The 18,240-nt window shown below is 46.9% G+C and overlaps 1 long non-coding RNA gene across 1 annotated transcript in view; it reads left to right on the top strand.

Moving 5' to 3' along the window:
- The window catches only part of LOC116551612, a 270,657-nt gene that overhangs the window by 65,338 nt on the left and 187,079 nt on the right, over positions 1-18,240 (top strand). The window contains exon 2 of the long non-coding RNA XR_004269018.1: positions 5,861-5,864. This is a non-coding gene — a long non-coding RNA (uncharacterized LOC116551612). The remainder of the gene's footprint in view (positions 1-5,860; positions 5,865-18,240) is intronic.

The raw sequence follows: 18,240 nt of genomic DNA, 5'->3' as shown, positions 1-18,240 counted from the left end.
GGGAGGGAGGAAGGAAGGGAGGGAGGAAGGGAGGGAGGGAGGAAGGGAGGAGGGAAGGGAGGGAGGGAGGGAGGGAGGAAGAACTACCTCCAGGCTTCCCAGCGGCCCAGTAGAATCTGGCTTCCTAGATGCGGCTTTTTCGGCCTGCCATGCTGAACCCGCGCCAAGGTGGTCAGGACCACCCTCCAGGGTGCCCAGCGCGGAAGCGGACGGCGCGGCCAACCCGGGCAGCCTCAGGGAGCGCGGGGTTTTCATCGCGCTGGGAGCCTGCCCCCTGGTGGTGGCGAGAAGAAGCGCAGAGCGAGAACCGGAGCGGGGCCGGGCGTCCCGGGGCAGGTGTCAGGGTCCGCCTGGGGCCGCCTGTCCCTGCGTGCGGCACCGCCCAGGAGGGCTGCTGACCTGTGCCACCCATGCGCGCCCGCGGGTTCTAAACGCATTTTAACACTTAGTTAGGCAAAAACTAATTTGAGAAAATAAATGAGCTTGTATGGTGTTTGAAAGCTAAGTGTGTGGATTTTGGATTGACAGCTACGGTGCTCTCAGGTTTCATGCGACACAGCATCACACATACCCAGAAAGAGCTATGTGGCATTTACGACTGGAATCAGAAATTGCACGGTGAAAAGCTCATCTGAATAGATCCGGATTTACTGACACGGAAAACGGTCAGCTTTCCTGTAAGGCAGGAAGACTGGGTACATAAAATGAGCTTTCCCTGTATTTCTCTGGCAAACAAAAGGTATCTGTGCTCCTGCAAGTGCAAGTGAAGGAAAACATTCCGAACGGGGTGGTGAGCTATGTTTTAAGTCATAATATTTAAGTATTTAAGTCCTTTGGGGTTATTTTTTGCATGTCTCTCTTTTCGGACTTCTCTATAGTGTATTTCTGCAGCTCTCTCCCAGTTTTCTTTAGGGAAGCCCCAATGTAGACTCTAATGAATCCCCCAAAAAGGCAAGTTGAAAAAAATAAGTTTTTATTTTTTTTTTTGACAGTTTCTTTCTGTTGCCCAGGCTGGAGTGCAGTGGCGTGATCTCAGCTCACTGCAAACTCTACCTCCTGGGTTCAAGTGATTCTCCTGCCTCAGCCTCCTGAGTAGCTGGGACTACAGGCACCCACCACCACACTGAGCTAATTTTGTATTTTTAGCAGTGATGGGGATTTTACCATGTTGGCTAGGCTGGTCTGGAACTCCTGACTTCAAATGATCCACCCACCTCATTCTCCCAAAGTGCTGGGATTACAGGTATGAGCCACCATGCCAGTCTGAAAAAAGTATGTTTTTTTAATCCAGAAGAGACAGTATCTCCTCACAGTTTCATTTAGTTTTAAAAGACCCTTCTCATTTCCATCCCTCCCTCCTCACAGACAAACCTAGAATTCTTTGATCCCTGAGGATGGAAACATATGGGCTGACTCACATCTGCCTGTATAATATTCAGGCAGCTTTTCCCAATTATTAGCTGTTCTCCGAAGGATGAATGGAGGGATCCTTTTTTCTTCCTACTTCTGTTCTAGTTAAACAAGTGAGATTCAGGGAGGAAGAAGAATTATGAGTCTGTGCTGTGATATTATTTCATTACAGGCTGTAAAAATAATCCTCATTATTAGTCAATTATATCATAGTAGTTATCTTGCATCTTTTCTCTGTGTGTGTGTGTGTGTGTGTGTGTGTGTGTGTGTGTGTGATCCTGTACGTGTGTGTGTGAGGGAGAGAGGGTCTGTGCGTATTTGCCTGGGAGAATGTTGTTGATACTGCTCCTATATAGGATGGTTTTAATTACATTTCTTTGCCACTTTCAAACGTCCGTGCCCTTGATTCACACTTTCACTCTCATTCTCTTTGTTCTACTTAGCCATCCCATTTGTCTATGTATATTTCCTAGGACCAGATGCTGTCTTTTAAAAGCCCTTCCTGAAACCTCCCTGAGATTCTTTCTTGAACCGTTTTTCAAGCTTACAACCCACCCGACGTGTTTACAGATGAGGTTTGCAGAGTAGAAAACATGATCAGCACCAATTGTCACTCTCATTTTTGCAAATTTCCTTCCCCCCTTTAATGTTACACACAATGAGAATGGCAAGCGGCAAGCATTTGAGAAAGATCCGTCTGCCCTCTATGAATGCGTGCAGCAGGAACTGCATGTGTGCACACCGCGAGCTTTCAGCCAACAGCACACCTGAGTACTGCTCTGTCCTCATTTCCTGCCAAGCAGAGCTAGCAAAGCCGGGGGCATTCCTGCTTTCTCTGCATTCGTCAGCCCACACCTAGTGCATCAGGGCTGGCTCCTTCCTTCCTTCATTCATTCTGCAAATCTCTACTGAGCTTGTCCTGTATGCTAGGCTCTCTTCTAGACAACAGAAGGGTGGAGCTGAGGAAGACAGCCTCCTGCCCTCCAGGGGCTTACACTCTGGGAAGAGTGACCAACAGACAGAGTTGATTCATGGCTCAGGAAGCGTCTAACAAAGAGAGAGGCAAGCCGGAAGGGAGTGGGGTGAGGAGGCCCTAGCCCTCACTAGTCTTAAGATATTCGGCTTTCCTGGAGGAAGCATTACCTAAATCAGGCACTGAGGAAAGCAGGTGTCATTCAGGGAGATGATGGAGGCAGTGGGGAGAGGACATCTCATGCCAGACTGAGAGGGCCCAGGATGGAAAAGTCAGTGCACAGGATGGGCAGGGCGTGCTGTGTGTGTGGTGGGGGGACAGCAGGGAAGGGAGAGGTGGGGTCACGGAAGTGAGAAAGGGAAGTACGAGGCAGGGAGGCCAACTCAGGAGAAGTTGGAGGAGCCGGCAATTTGGCCTGGGGAAGAATCAAGGGCGATTCTTTGTGAAGCAGTGAGAGCTGGCCCAAATGCCACAAACACAGACGCAAGGGTAGGCGGACTCCGTGGCCTCCATGTGATAGGAATAGAATTGATGGCTGAAGGCCAGAAGGAGGAACGCTGGGGGTAAACGGGAGCAGAGGCTGCAGTTGCTGTGCAGGTGCAACGCGTCAGGTGCCTTCTGCGTGTCCTCCCGCCGATTCTCACAGCAATGCTGTGGTGGAACGATGAGAATTTCTACCTTCCACAGGAGGCAGCGGAGCCCAATGCAGTCAGGAAACTTGCCCAATATCATGGGCTGCCAACTGGTAGAACTGGGATTTGAACATAGGAAGCCTGGTTCCCAGGCCTGTGCCAACGAAAGCCAGCCAACCATGAAGCAGGCACCTTCTAAGGTGGTGAGGGTCTCATGGCTGGAAATTTTCTAGAAGGGGGCGATACGGTATACGTTTGTGGCTAGCTCCCTAGCGCTTGTATAAGCAGCACACTCCATTCCCAGTTTTCCTGTGGGCACCCACGTGATGGAAGAGCTGGCCAGCCCCAGCTGCCATAAAAACCCCGGCCAATGGAGGCACAGAGGGGCCCCTGGGGGCACAGGCCTGCCTGACCACAGCGCCCGAAGCTCGTGGTCTCTGGGCTTCCCACCGGGAGGGTTGATTGGAAGAAAGAATGAAAGACGTCCTGGAGCTAAAGGATGAGAACTCAGGAACACAAAGAACTCATGAACACAACAGACACTGGGGCCTACTCGAGGGTGGAGGGTCGGGCAAGGGAGAGGAGCAGAGAAGACCACCGCTGGGGACTGGGCTTAATTCCTGGTGTTAAAATAATCTGTACGATGGACCTCTCGACAGGAATTTAGCTTTGTAACAAACCTGCACGTGTACGCCTGAACCTAAAATAAATGCTTACAAAAAGAAAGGCAAGCCAGGCCCGCTGGCTCGCAACTGTAATCCCAGCACTTTGGGAGGCCAAGTCATGCAGATCACGAGGTCAGCAGTCCGAGACCAGCCTACCCAACATGGTGAAACCCTGTCCCTACTGAAAGTACAAAACATTAGCCGGGTGTGGGGGCGGGCACCTGTAATCCCAGCTACTGTAGTCGGGAGGCTGAGGCAAGAGAATCGCTTGAACCTGGGAGGCAGAGGGCAGTGAACTGAGATTGCACCATTGCACTCCAGACAGGGTGACAGTGAGACTCCATCTAAAACAAAAAAAAGGAAGGCATCAAGTAATTAAATTGTTAAATTTTGGGAAAAAGTTGCAGCTCAGGCAGACTTTGAAGAGAGAGAAACCAGTGTTTTGGAGTGAGAGAGAGAAAACAGGCAGGTCTGAATTCTTTGGAGCAGTCGAGGGAGCCTCAGCAGGGACAGAAGACACCTGCTCATGAGCATGGCTGCCTCACTCCCCACCCATCCCCAAACCCCTTCGTCCTGGCCAAGGCCTCCGCCTTTATGAGAGCAAAGTCAGAATTGAGAAAAACCACACACAAAGGGATAATCATCCATTCAGACTGTGGGGGTGCTGAGTGAGCTGTGTCTAGGGGAAACCAGTGGGGAGGGCCCAGGGGGAGTTTGTGCTATAGCAGGAATATTATGAAGAAGAAAATGACTTCGCCAGAAAAGGGCAGTCTGAGCCTGTGGTCTCCACAGCTTCTCCAGTCTATGGGTCTGTGCTCCACCTGTGGACTCTAGTAAAACCTGAGTTGCTTAAAAAAGAAATCAAGGGGCTTTACACCCATGTTGTTGCACCTGTTCTTATCATTAGCATTATGACCTGGAAAGGGGGTGGGCTGGGGAAAGAGGGAAGCTTGCTCTCCTGGGACCCAGGGAGATATGGCCTGGGATCCTAGCAACCCGAACAGCTGGCTGCTACACTGGCTTCTCGGCCAGTCCCCTCTCATACTCCAGTGTAAACATGGAGACGCTGTCAGTGAGCTCCCATCACTGAAAAGTCACATGGTTTGGTTTGGTCTCATTTTGCATCTTGCAAACAAAAGCATCCTGATGGATCTGGTTGAGGTTGGCCCGCCCTCTCTCAGGGATGCTATGGAAAGAATCTCTGCATCAGGAGGTGTGTGGACGAGGACCTCTGAGATCTCTGGTTCACCTCTAAGATCCTATTACTTCCTTAGTATGATTCAAAGTTGTGTAGTTTATTCTTCTTTCAGATGCAGGTGGGAAATATCTTCAAAAACATAGCCTTTTAATTTTTTTTTAAATTTTAGATTGAGGGGTTCATGTGCAGGTTTGTTTTGAGGGTATATTGTGTGATGCTGATGTTTGGGCTTCTATTGATTCCATCACCCACATAGTGAGCACAGTAGAAACAGAAAGTTTTCAGCCCTTTCTACCTCCTCCCTCCCTCCCTTTTTTCCTCCTTCCCTCTTTTCAGAGTCCCCAGTGCCTACTGTCCCCATCTTTACACTTGTGTGCACCAAGCGTTAGCGCCCGGTTATAACTGAGAAGATGTGACATTTGCTTCTTTGTTTCTGCACTACTTCATTCAGGATAATGGCCTCCAGCCGCATCCATAAAGGACATAATTTCACTCTTTTGTGGCCGCATAGTATTCCATGGTGTATATGTACCACATTTTCTTCATCCAGTCCACCATTGATGGACATCCAGGTTGATTCCATGAAAAGAGACACAATCTTAATTATTTTGTCCTCACAAACATCACTGAGACAAAAAGACGGAATATTTAACTGAACTTCTAAAACCTAATAACACCAACAGAAATTCTATCATGGCTTTAGAAAACTTAAATTAGACACAACACTTGCTCAGGCACATTCAAAGCAGAATTCTTTGTTTAAGTTAAACCCCACCTTTAAAACTTACATGGCTGTATTAAGACATCCTTCCCACATCCTTGGGTTTAAAATGCAGTGAGTCAACCAGCCAAACTAATTTTGTACTCAACTTTCATATACTTGAACGAATTATGGCTATTTTTAACAGGATTATGAAGATTATCAAAATCACTCGAGGGAGTAAGAAATCCTGTTGGAAGGAAGTATAATACCCTTGCAAAGATAAGTATAATTAGTGTGGAAAAGGGCAATGAAAAATTAATAGGGTTTTAAGGTCAAAGATATATGCAGATGCGTAAAATCCTCAAATTCGTTCTTGTAGGACTCTGTCCTAACAAATTCCGTGATCAGAACATTCTCCAAAGTGTTTCTGCATTCTTCAGAATCTCCAAGAGTGGAGGGTGCAGACTGCATCCCTAGCCAGGGCAGGAGAACAAAGAGAGGACCCCACACCGTGAACACAACCATCTCAGCCCTGAGCAACGCGGCTCTCACAGTCAAGGTGTTCAGTTTTACCACTAGAGGGAGCGCAGAACCCACAGCATCCTCATAAGGTTGGGGAGAAAGAAGAAATTGGTCCAGAAACCTCCTCCAGCATCCCCGACCCACCCCAAGTAAACGTTACAGCAATCTCATGGGACAATTTAGAATGCACACAAGTCAAACGATCTTGGGTAGACCACAACTCGGCAAGGTCAGTTGCAAGCCCTTGCTGTCTGCTGGCCTCCGGTGCCTGCCTCACAGACACTTCTCATGGATAATCACGCCTTTCTCACAAGGGTTCTGTGAGTCCCTGTTTTGCAGAAGAAGCAACTCAGGCCCAGAGTGTATAAAGCAAGTAAGTCTTCTGGACTCCAAAGATGGTGCCTGCAATCATGTCCCCAGGAAGCTCCCAGGAGCAGGACGCTCTTTGAAGATCACAATTTTATGATCTCACTGAAAACAAGCTTCTGCCCTTGAGGTCAATGTGTTGACATCCTAGCTGTTCCTGGTAAGCCCCAAAACGTCCCATTAAGAGTGTCCATGACATTACGGAAAGAATACAGAAAAGAAGGAGAGCGTGCGAAACAAATTCACAAGCGTGCTGCTACCTCCAGGAACCTAAAAAACAGGAAGAAAGTCCACAGGCCAGGAAGAAATCCACTGGCCTCTAATGAGAGTTTCACGGAGAAGAACAAGTCATCATCGGAAGTCCTGTTTCTAATCTGAGTGGTAAAGGCCTTGATCTATTTTTACAAAAGAATATTCCTACAAGAAGAAAGAAAAAAGTGGTATTATAACAACACTGTTGATTTATCACAGCAAATTAACAAAAATCAGGGTATGAAGGAGAGAGAGGATGGCGGTTCTTTCCGTGGATAAGGCATCGCCAAAATTCCTATTTGCTTCTTCTAAACTCTGACAGTTAAACCATAGGTATACACACAACTTTGTAAACCAAACATTAAAGACTAAGAACTGAGTGTCCCTTCCTTCAAATACAAGAGAAAATTCATATAAATATGGTATACTTAATATTAATATAATATTAACATCAATATGAACAATATTATATATTAAATATTATATTCTTCATTCTAAAAGATAGGAAATGAAGAGAACAACAGTGAGGCCCCAAAGAGAGAAAGTGTGAAACCGCAAGGCAAGAATGAGTGAAAGAGAGTTGTGTAAATCCCATAGTTAGAAAGGAAGACAAATCAGGTTTTCAAAAAGCGTAGCCGTTTTCTGTTCCTAAAAGGCAGACTTACACCAAAAGGGTATTGAGACATAGGGTCTTTAAGAGGTGAGGAAGGGCTGGGCACAGAGGCTGACACATGTAATCCCAGCACTTTGTGAAGTTGAGGCTGGTGGATCACTTGAGGTCAGGAGTTCAAGACCAGCCTGGCCAACATAGTGAAACCCTATCTCTACTAAAAATACAAAAATTAGTTGGGTTTGGTGGTGGGCACCTGTAATCCCAGCTACTCAGGAGGCTGAGGCAGGACAATCACTAGAACCCGGGAGGCGGAGGTTGCAGTGAGCCGAGATAGTGCCACTGTACTCTGGACAACAGTATGAGACTCCATCTCAAAAAAAAACAAGAGGTAATGAAGGCACAAAATTCCTCCCTCCTGAGTGCGACTTAGGACTTCACAGAAGAGGCTTCCCTCTGCGTTCAGCCTTCTTACCCTCCTGCCTTCTGCCAGGTGAGGACAGTGTCCCTCCCTCCCTCCAGAGGAGGCAGCCTTCACCAGATGACCAGACCTGCTGCTGCCCTGATCTTCCACTCCCCAGTCTCCAGAACTGTGAGAAACAAATGTGTGTTCCTTATATATTACCCAGCCTATGGTTTTCTGTTACAGCAGCACAAAAATGACTAAGAGAGAAATACTTGTGAAGGCTGATCCGTGGCGTCAATGTGACTGCATTAAGAGATCTATCAGACAGCCGGCAAAGCATCAATCTCAGCGCTTCAGGAGGCATTGAACCCATTCCTCTGCTTCCCAGGTGGTTTGGCATTTGGCTAGAGTGACTGGGCGGCCTCAGGGGTGTCTGCGAGGCTGTTTCCAGAGGAGATCAAGCTTGAGTCGGTGGATCGAATAGAAAACTTCTGCCTTCGGGGCAGGCAGGCATCATCCAATCAGTCAGGGCCCAGAAGGAACAAAGAGGCAGAGGAAGGACTCATTCTGAGTCTCTGTCTTCCAGAGCTGGGACACCACCCATCTTCTCTCGTCCTTGGATCTCAGAATTTCAGGTTCACCAGCCTTTGGACTCTGGGACTGGCTCCAGCAGGTCCCCAGGCTCTCAGGCCTTCAGCCTCAGAGGGGAGACACTGAGAGGGACCCTGCTGGCTTCCTTGGTGTGAAGGCTGCAGCTTCCCTTGTTCTCCAGCTTGCAGACAGCCTGTTGAGGGACTTCTCAGCCTCCGTGATTGAGTAAGCTAATTCCCTAAGAAATCCCTTTCCCACATATCTCTAAACTGCTCTCTAAATTCCTACCCGCTCTATCTCTCTGGAGAAGCCTAACTAAAAAAGAGGCTTCTCAGACCAGACACAGTGGCTCACACCTGTAACCCTAGCACTTTGGGAGGCCAAGGTGGGTGAATCACTTGAGGTCAGAAGTTCAAGACCAGCCTGACCAATATGTTGAAAGCCCATCTCTACTAAATACACAAAAATTAGCCAGGCGTGGTTGCACATGCCTGTAATCCCAGCTACTGGGGAGGCTGAGGCAGGAGAATTGCTTTATCTCAGCAGGAGGAGGTTGCAGTGAGCCAGGATTGTGCCACTGCATTCCAGCCTGTGCGACAGAGCAAGATTCCATCTCAAAAAAAAAAAAAAAGCCTTCTCCATCCTTGTGTACTGGTTGATCTCATTTATTTTCTGGAATGCAATGGCATGATCTCAGCTCACTGCAACCTCCAGCTCCCAGGTTAAAGCAATCCTTCTGCCTCAGCCTCCCTAGTAGACGGGATTACAGGCATGCACCACCACACGAGACTAATTTTCAATTTTTAGTAGAGACAGGGTTTCATCATGTTGGTCAGGCTGGTCTTGAACTCCTGACCTCACATAATCCGCCGGCCTTGGCCTCCCAAACTGCTGGGATTACAGGCGTGAGCCGCTGCGCCCAGCCGATCTCATTTGTTTTCAAGCTTTCTTTCTTTTTCTTTTTTTTTCTTTTTTGGGACAGAGTCTTGCTCTGTTGCCCAGGCTGGAGTGCAGTGGCATGATCTTGCCTCACTGCAACCTCCGCCTCCTGGGTTCAAGCAATTCTCTGCGTCAGCCTCCTGAGTAGTTGAGATTGCAGGCTCTCACCACCATGCCTGGCTAATTTTTTTGTATTTTTAGTAGAGACAGGGTTTCACCATCTTGGCCAGGTTGGTCTTGAACTCCTGACCTCATGATCCACCCGCCTCAGCCTCCCAAAGTGCTGGGATTACAGGCGTGAGCCACTGCGACTGGTCTGCTTCAAATACTGTTAGTAGGCCAGTGACTCACACATTTCACCCCATCCAAACCTGCACATCCAACCACCTTCTTCATGTGACAGCTGCCCAGCTGTCCTATGGGAGCCTCGTGAAACCACATGCCTTATCTTGTCTCTTCAGTCTTCTCTTCCTTCAGGTTTTCCCATTTTTTCATTCAACACATGCAGAGTTTATTTTTCCCAGAAAGAGAGTGAGAACCAACTAGGTGACATTCATACCATCTTCATCTTTTGGGGGGAAGACAGATAATAAAAGAATGAACAGTTTGACCAGATAATTCTAGATAATGATCAAACAAGAGTATCGGGAAGCCTAGGACTAAATTATAGCAAACATGTTGTGCTTCTCTTTTCTAAGTTTCTAATGATTCTCATAGATTAGTTTTCTCTGAGTGGTGTTGGTATGCCGCAGGGTGTATAGATACCTCTCCTAGGAAGGCATCTCTAAGGAGGGAACATTTGGGCTGCTGATGTAGGGAGCTGGTCACTCAACAAGGTAAGAGATGAACTTGCAAAGGAGAGGGAACAGCAGATGCAAAGGCCACAAATTGGGACTGAGCTGGGCATGGACATGGAGCAGGAGGGAGGGTAGTTGGAGATGAGGTCAGAGAGTTAAGAAGGCAAGGTCTTGTTGGCTTGAAATCTATGTGTATCAGTCAGGAAATCCTAGGTTAGGTGGCAGTAACAAACAGTCCCCATGGTTCAGCGGTTTTGAATAGTAAAGGTTATTTTCATGCTCACTCCTTAAGTTCACTGAGGAGTAACAAGGAGAATCATGCTTTGTCTCTGAAGTCTTTGACCTTGAAGTGACACATATCACCTCCCCCTGCATTTCATTGACCCTAAGTCCCATGGCTCAGCCTGCCTGCCAGTCAGGGAAGGGCAGCCCTACCATGTTCTGAGGAGAAGGGAGACCAGGCTGATGGTGAACAGCCCTGATGGCCACCACGGAAAGACAAAGATGTAGAACCTCATTCTGAATGCAATAGGAAAATGTGGGACTGTATTAGGCTGAAGATGTACAGGATCTGATTTAGGTTCACAAAACCTCACGCTGTATGAGCTCGCTCTGCAGTTTTGAGGATGCGGCTAGTGGGGTCAGGAGCATGCGTCTGGTTAGGAAGCTGCTGCAGAGCCCAGGAGATGAGGCTGGTGCAGTGAACAAGAAAGGCCACGAAGACACCATAATCAAGCCAGAAACCAGAAATCTGGAACCCATCCCTGACAACCACGCCCACTGTCTGATCCACTCACAAACCAAAGCTGACTCTATCTCCAAACAGAGATCAAATATGTCTAGTCTCATTCTGACCATGACGGCTTCAGCTGTTTTCACCTGGCTTTTTGCCAAGACTCTCTGAGTAGTCTTCTAGACTATTCCCCATGGGGTTCCAAGAGTCGACTTAGGATAGATGTTGGAGCCTGTTATCTCTTGCTCAGACCCCTCAGTGGATTTCCACTGCCCCTAGGATAAACTTCCCAAACTCATTCTGCAGCATGCACCCCAGCTCCAAGCACCAGCCTTCTGGTCCCTTATTAAGTGCCTTGATGTGCCAGGTAGGGTCCCCTGGCAGGTGAGTCATGCAGGCCTTTCCCTCTCAGTGCACAGCGCCTCCCTCCTCCCTCCCAGACACACACATACTCACATGCTGCCTACCTGCTACTCCTCCTTATCATCCCAGCTTAAATGTCATTGTTTTAGCACAAACTTCCCTGACCACTTTTTCCCAGCAATTTAAATCAGACCCTCTATTCTATGCTTCTATAGCATTCTAGACTATTCCTTCACATAAGTTGTTGTAGTTTATAACGCTCTGTGTGAGTGTGTAATGCGTGCATCTATGTGTGCATGTATAAGTTATAACTCTGTGTAAATGTTACAGCTCTTCGTGTGTGTGTGTGTGTGTGTGTGTGTTTAATTGACATCTGTGGCATGTTAGTCTTGGAAGAGCAGAATGTGTGTATTTTGCTCACCACTGAATCACCAGTACTGAGCAGGGTTCCAGGCACAGAATTGGCATTTGCAGAATAAATAAATAAATAAAATGAATGACTAAAACTATGACAACTATCCAAATTATGTTTTGTTTTGTTGTGAGATGGAGTTTCACTCTTGTTGCCCAGTCTGGAGTGCAATGGCACCATCTAGGCTCACCGCAACCTCTGCCTCCCAAGTTCAAGTGATTCTCCTGCCTCAGCCTCCTTCGTAGCTGGTATCACAGGCACCCGCCACCATGCCTGGCTAATTTTGTATTTTTAGTAGAGATGGGGTTTCTCCATGTTGGTCAGACTGGTCTTGAACTCCTGACCTCAGGTGATCCGCCCACCTCAGCCTCCCAAAGTGCTGGGATGACAGGCATGAGCCACTGCACCCAGCCCAAATTATATTTCTAAATAAACTATACAGAGTGCACAGAACAGATGACATATAAAATGTTATATGAAATATAACTAAGTGAATGGGATGCTGAGACTACCTTTGAATTCCTGTCCTCTAAAAAATAGGAATCATCCATTTATTTGCATTTAGAATCTCTACCAATCATTCTAGTCCTTCTTGCTCTCTGTGCATCGTGTCTCAGCTTCAGGCAAATGAAAGGCGCAAAGTGACTCATCAGGTTTGGTGGGTAGCCAGCTCGGAAGGAAAATGCTGGTTGTCTCAGCAGTTATGGACATCACGTTAGCAGGCAGGAGGGCTGGCCCTCCCTGGTAGGACGTGGCTTTTCTACATGGCCCCATCAGGTGTCCTGCACCCCGAGGCCCGGCCCATCTCCCAAGCTCACACTTCCAAGAAGAGAAGGTGGGCTGAGGAAGGATTCAGAGCTATTTGGGCTGCATTCACTGTCATGTTTATTAATAGAGCCGCTGTGAAACTATCTGATCTGAAAAAAAAAGTGACTCAGGTGCAAAATTTGTACATCAGCTGGTGCTGAGTCAGCCTTAGTTCATGATCAGAAATGTCCTGAACTGATCATCAGCCTGAGTCAACATTTGCACCCTCCAGCCTGGGCAGGTCCAGCGGTCCCTGTTCGTGGAGCCAGCTGCAGTGAGGGAGATGGAAACAGAAATGTGGAAGGCAGGAGTCCAGTGTGCAAGTAAGGTCAGCCTGCAGGGAGGTGCGGGGGCAGAGCCAGAGGTGAGTTCTTACTAATAGGCTCAGCAGGCCCTTTTGGGATTTCATTTCTCTCTCTCTCAGCCTTTTCTTATAAGGTCACCAATCCCATCACAAAGGCACCAACCTCATGGCTAATCTAATCCCAACTACCTCCCGAAGGCCTGTCTCCAGATATCATTACAGCGGAGGTTTGTGCTTTAACATAAGAATTTTGGTTGGACACAAATGTTGAATTCATGTATCCCATTATTAGTGTTCAGTTGTTGGAGAGGGGAGTTATATTATTAAAAATGATAGATGAACATGAATATTTGGCAAGATTTCTTTTTCTTTTTTTATACAACTTTAGTGAGGTATTACTGACAATTAATGGAATACACGTGCTTGAGGTGCACAGTTTGGTAAGTTCTGACGTGTATATGCCAGGGGAGCCATCACTGCACTTGAGGTCATCCTGCAGGAGGCTCCCCTCTGTCATTCCCCCCACCGTCCCCAACCCACCCCAACCTGTCCACACTCATTTGCTCCTGTCACTATGGAATAATTTTCATTTTCCTAGAATATTATATAAATGGGATCATATCTACTTTTTTTTTTTTTTTACAGCTTTTTTAGCTCCATGTAAATACTTTGAGATCCATCCATGTGGCTGCATGTCATCAGTAATTTGTTCCTTTTTACCACTGAGTAGTGTTCCATTGTGTGGCCAACCCTAATCTGTCTCTCCCTTCCCTGATGATTGACATTGGGTGGCTTCCAGTTCGGGGCATTTACAAATAAAGCTGCTATGAACAGTTGTGTATCAGTCTTTGAACAGACATTTGCTTTATTTTCTTTTGGGTAAATACCTAAAAGAGAAATGCCTGGGTCATAGGGTAGGTGTATGTTTCAGGTTTTAAGAAACTGTCAAACTGTTTCCAAATTGTTTACATCAATTTCACATTCCTTCTAGCAGGGTGTGAGCGTTCTGATTCTTCCACATTCCTGTCAGTGCTTGACATGGCTAGTATTTTTAAGTATAGCCCTTCTAGCGGTGATGTAGTGGTATCTGACTGCGGCTTTAATTTGCATTCCCCAAGAGCTGGGTTCCTAACCACTGCTGAATTGTGCCTCTCCAAGTCTTGGCCTCTTCCAGAGTCATCATGAGAATTTTATGCCTGCCTCACAGGGGTTTTGAGGTGTCAGTGAAGTACCCATTCATTCTCCGCCCCATCTAATCATTACCTCTCCCAGGTATTTTGAATTTCAGCAATAGCCATATTGGAGAGGGAAAGAGAATCAGGTTTCTCTGTTTTTTATAAAAATTGATATGAGATGTCAATAACTGCCTATAGCAAGAGTCCACAAAAGAAGTCAAAGAATATCGGAAATAGTGGTACTAAGAAAATTCCCTGGATGCCCCAGAGCACAGACATTGCTTCCTTTTCTGCTACCCAACCAAATGCACAAGTTGAGGAAGGGACACATTGCCTCCTGGTTGAACCTCACTCCTCTGACTCAGAGGAGTCAGAGCCTTGCCCTTGCAGGGTGGGGGAGTGGTGCATGAACCAGAGGGAAAGCAAACACCTCCTGCAGACACAGGACCCAGCAGACACCTGGAAGTACCATGCCTTGAACTGAGAGACTCAGGGAAGGCTTCACAGACCAGGACCTCCTTGAAGAAAGAGTAGATGTTTTCCCTTGTGTGATAGTGTACAAAAGCAGGACAGTCCTGGGAGAGCGACTGTGTGTGTGAACCAGGAGGCCAAGGTGAGCGGGAGTGTTTCTGAAGCATCAAGAACGATGCAGGGGGCCCCAAACCCATTGACCACGCTAATATTGCTAATGTCGATTTTCCAGAATAGAGGCTAAGGGTATGTTTTTGAGAATTTTGATTACGTTTTAGGAAGATCAGAGTGGCAGCAGTTTGCAGGATGGGAGAAGGGGATGAACAGCAGTGAGTGAGTGAGTGACTACGTAGTCTAACCCTTGATCACAAGCAGGCACCAAGACTGTGCCTTGGATAGGTTGTCCAGGGGAGACGTTTTTATGGGCCTGAAGCAAGTCAGTGTTGGTGGAGACAGAAAGAAGGGAGTTAGTTGAGTTCTAGGAGAGCTGATTACATTGGCAGCTGATCACAGGAATAGGCACAAGGACATCTTTTTCCTGTGGATGACTGGACATCCACTGAAGTTGGAAATGAAGAGCTTAGTGAGGAAGAAGAAGAGCAGGAGGGATGCCCCTAGGTGCCTCAAAATGTACACACCGCAAACTCAGGCCCTTCGTCGCTTGTATGGGGAAGCTTGTAAGACATTGCTTGCATGGGAAACCTTGTATGGGGAAGCTATGAAGGAACTGGATTTGGGGTGTGTACATTAAGAGGCACCTAGGGGCATCCCATGGACACTTACAGTGTCTGCAGCTCAGAACAGCTTGGAGTGTCGGAAGTCACAGGACACGTGAGAACAGGGGTAAGGGTGAGATTGCCCAGGAGGGCGGGCAAAAAGCCCAAGAAAGGGGAGTCTCCAGAGGACTTTGGGAGGTACTGGTGGGACAGAGAGGAAGGAAAGAGACCCCCAAATTCCAGTCAACATGGGGGAATCAAGGTTAAGAAAGTCTGTACATCATTAAGTGGATAGAAGCAAGAAGAGGAGGGCTGAGACTGGAGCTCTCCGGCCACAGGAGCCGGGAAGGGCAGATGCAGGAGCCATTACGTCAGCCCTGAGCAGTTATGTGGCCCCAGGGAGGCTGCAGGGCAAGAGTCACCCTTCATGAGACCAAGGGCTGTGGTTATCTTCTCTCATCTGTGAAAGAAGCTCAAATGCTCTGCCCCCCACCGCCCCTGCCCCAGGATGGCAACCAGACGTGGCCACGTGTCTGTGAAGAAGGAAAAGGGAGACAAGCAACAGTGGACTGAGCTCTTGGCCTGTAGGAGCAGGACGAAAACATGGACCGAGAACTTGGCTGACCAGTTCCAGGAGCGCAGCTGCCATGAAGTCTCCAGGTGAGAACCCCGAACTGCTAATGACACTCTTCCTCTGAACCTTGGTCTCTTGGAGATCTGACTGAGGCTACCTGACATTATCAAACAGAAAAAGGTAATGCCTGGGGGAGAGAAAATACAGCTCCTATGCCAAACGAGCCCTAAATGAACATGATAAAGAATCTCCCCAATCAGTCGCCTCTGAAGTAAGACACAAAGTTAACAAATTGGAGAATGCACACTGGGAAAAAATAGAAAAATAAGTGAAAACGGAAAGGACTTGAAAAGTGTGTGTTTAAAATCCCCAGAAAGGGAAAAGAAGTGACGGCAACTGTAAATAAGAACAGGGAGTTATGAAACAAAAAAAATGGCACTCAGGAATCAAGATCAATACGGCTCCATGGATCAATGATCAATAAAGATCAATTACAAAATGTGAAAAAGAAAATGTAGTTCTGAAATAAAAGCCTGCTGCAATGAGTTAAACAAGCTGGGAAAAAGTTGATGAGTGACTTTGTAGGACAGAATTGCAGAAATCAGCTAAAATGCAGCACAGAGAGATGAAGAGAGAGATATATCAAAAAGAAGTAAAGAGATGTGGAGGAGATACTGAAAAGCCCCCTACATATGAAATAGAATAGAACCAGTAGGGTCATGGCTAATTATTTCCAGAAGAGAAGGAAAATTAGAGCTCCTCAGACTGAAAGAACAAGTTGAGAGCCTAGTAAGATAAACACGCACACAAAATTCCATGTTTAGATGTATCACAGCAAAATCAGAGATGATAAATAAAATTTCAAACTGCTAGAAAGGAAAGATACTTCAACCGAGGGAATGGCTATCTATTCGAGAGTCTCTTCATCAGCAGAAAAGAGGCCAGAAAACAATGAAGCAAAATGTTGAGGGAAAACACCAGTGTAATATTCTCTGCTTGACCGAAATGTCTTTTAAGACTTACGGTGGCCAGGCACTGTGGTTCATGCCTATAAACTAGCATTTTAGGAGACTGAGGAGGATGGATCAACTGAGGCCTGGAGTTCAAAACCAGCCTGGCCAACATGGCGAAACACCATCTGTCTAAAACTGTGAAAGAATTAGCCGGGCATGACTGCATGAGCCTGTAATCCCAGCTACTCAGAAGGCGCAAGAATGGCTTGGACCCGGGAGACTGAGGTCACAGTGAGCCACAGAGATCACAGTACTGCTCCAGGCTGGGGCACAGAGCAAGACTCTGTCTCCCCGCCCCCCAAAAAAGTTACAGCAATATAGAAATATTTCTAGACATACAAGTACTATAATTCTGATTATCTGTTCAACACAGCAAAATGAGCAGACCTCAAACAGTAGTAACATAATATATGAGAATGTGGATTGGAGTTTAAAAGTTCTTGATTTTGCAAAACTACATTGAGATACCATCTCACACCAGTTAGAATGGCGATCATTAAAAAATCTAGAGACAACAGATGCTGGAGAGGATGTGGAGAAATAGGAACACTTTTACACTGTTGGTGGGAGTGTAAATTAGTTCAACCACTGTGGAAGACAGTGTGGCGATTCCTCAAGGACCTAGAAACAGAAACTCCATTTGACCCAGCAATCCCATTACAGGGTATATATCCAAAGGATTATAAATTGTTCTACTATAAGGACACGTGCACACGAATGTTCATTGCAGCACTGTTTACAGTAGCAAAGACCTGGAACCAACCCAAATGCCCATTGATGATAGACTGGACAGGAAAAATGTGGCACATATACACCATGGAATATTATGCAGCCATCAAAAACGATGAGTTTGTGTCCTTTGTAGGGACATGGATGAACCTGGAAACCATCATTCTCAGCAAACTGACAGGAGAGCAGAAGATCAAACACCGCATGTTCTCACTCATAGGTGGGTGTTGAACAATGAGAACACATGGACACAGGGAGGGGAGCACTACACACTGGGGTCTGTTGGGGGGAAATAGGGGAGGGTCAGTGGGGGGTGAGGAGTTGGGGAGAGATAGCATGGGGAGAAATGCCAGATATAGGTGATGGGGAGGAAGGCAGCAAATCACACTGCCACGTGTGTACCTATGCAACAATCTTGCAGGTTCTTCACATGTACCCCAAAACCTAAAATGCAATTAAAAAAAAAGTTCTTGATTTTGATCTGGGTGGTGGATTTGACATTATTCACATTTATGTATGCTTGTTCCAGGACACAACAAAAATGTTTATTTTTTCTTTCTTTTTTTTTCCTCACTGTGTCACCGAGGCTGAAGTGCAGTAGTGCAATCTCAGCTCACTGCAACCTCCATCTCCCGGGTTCAAGAGATTCTCCTGCCTCAGCCTCCTGAGTAGCTGGGATTACAGGTGCCTGCCATCATGCCCGGCTAATTTTTGTATTTTTAGTAGAGACTGGGTTTCACCATGTTGGTCAGGCTGATCTGGAACTCCTGACCTCATGATATGCCCACCTCAGCCTCCCAAAGTGCTGGGATTTGTTTATTTCTTTAAAAGCTAGGTTCTTTGTCTTATTCAGAAGAGTCTGCTTCCATTTAGATTTTG

Source organism: Sapajus apella, unplaced genomic scaffold (genome assembly GCF_009761245.1).
Source record: "Sapajus apella isolate SASKATOON/1434 unplaced genomic scaffold, GSC_monkey_1.0 scaffold10, whole genome shotgun sequence".
Lineage (NCBI taxonomy): Eukaryota > Metazoa > Chordata > Mammalia > Primates > Cebidae > Sapajus > Sapajus apella.
The sequence above is the reverse complement of the archived record's forward strand: the minus strand, read 5'-3'. Positions and strand labels throughout refer to the sequence as shown.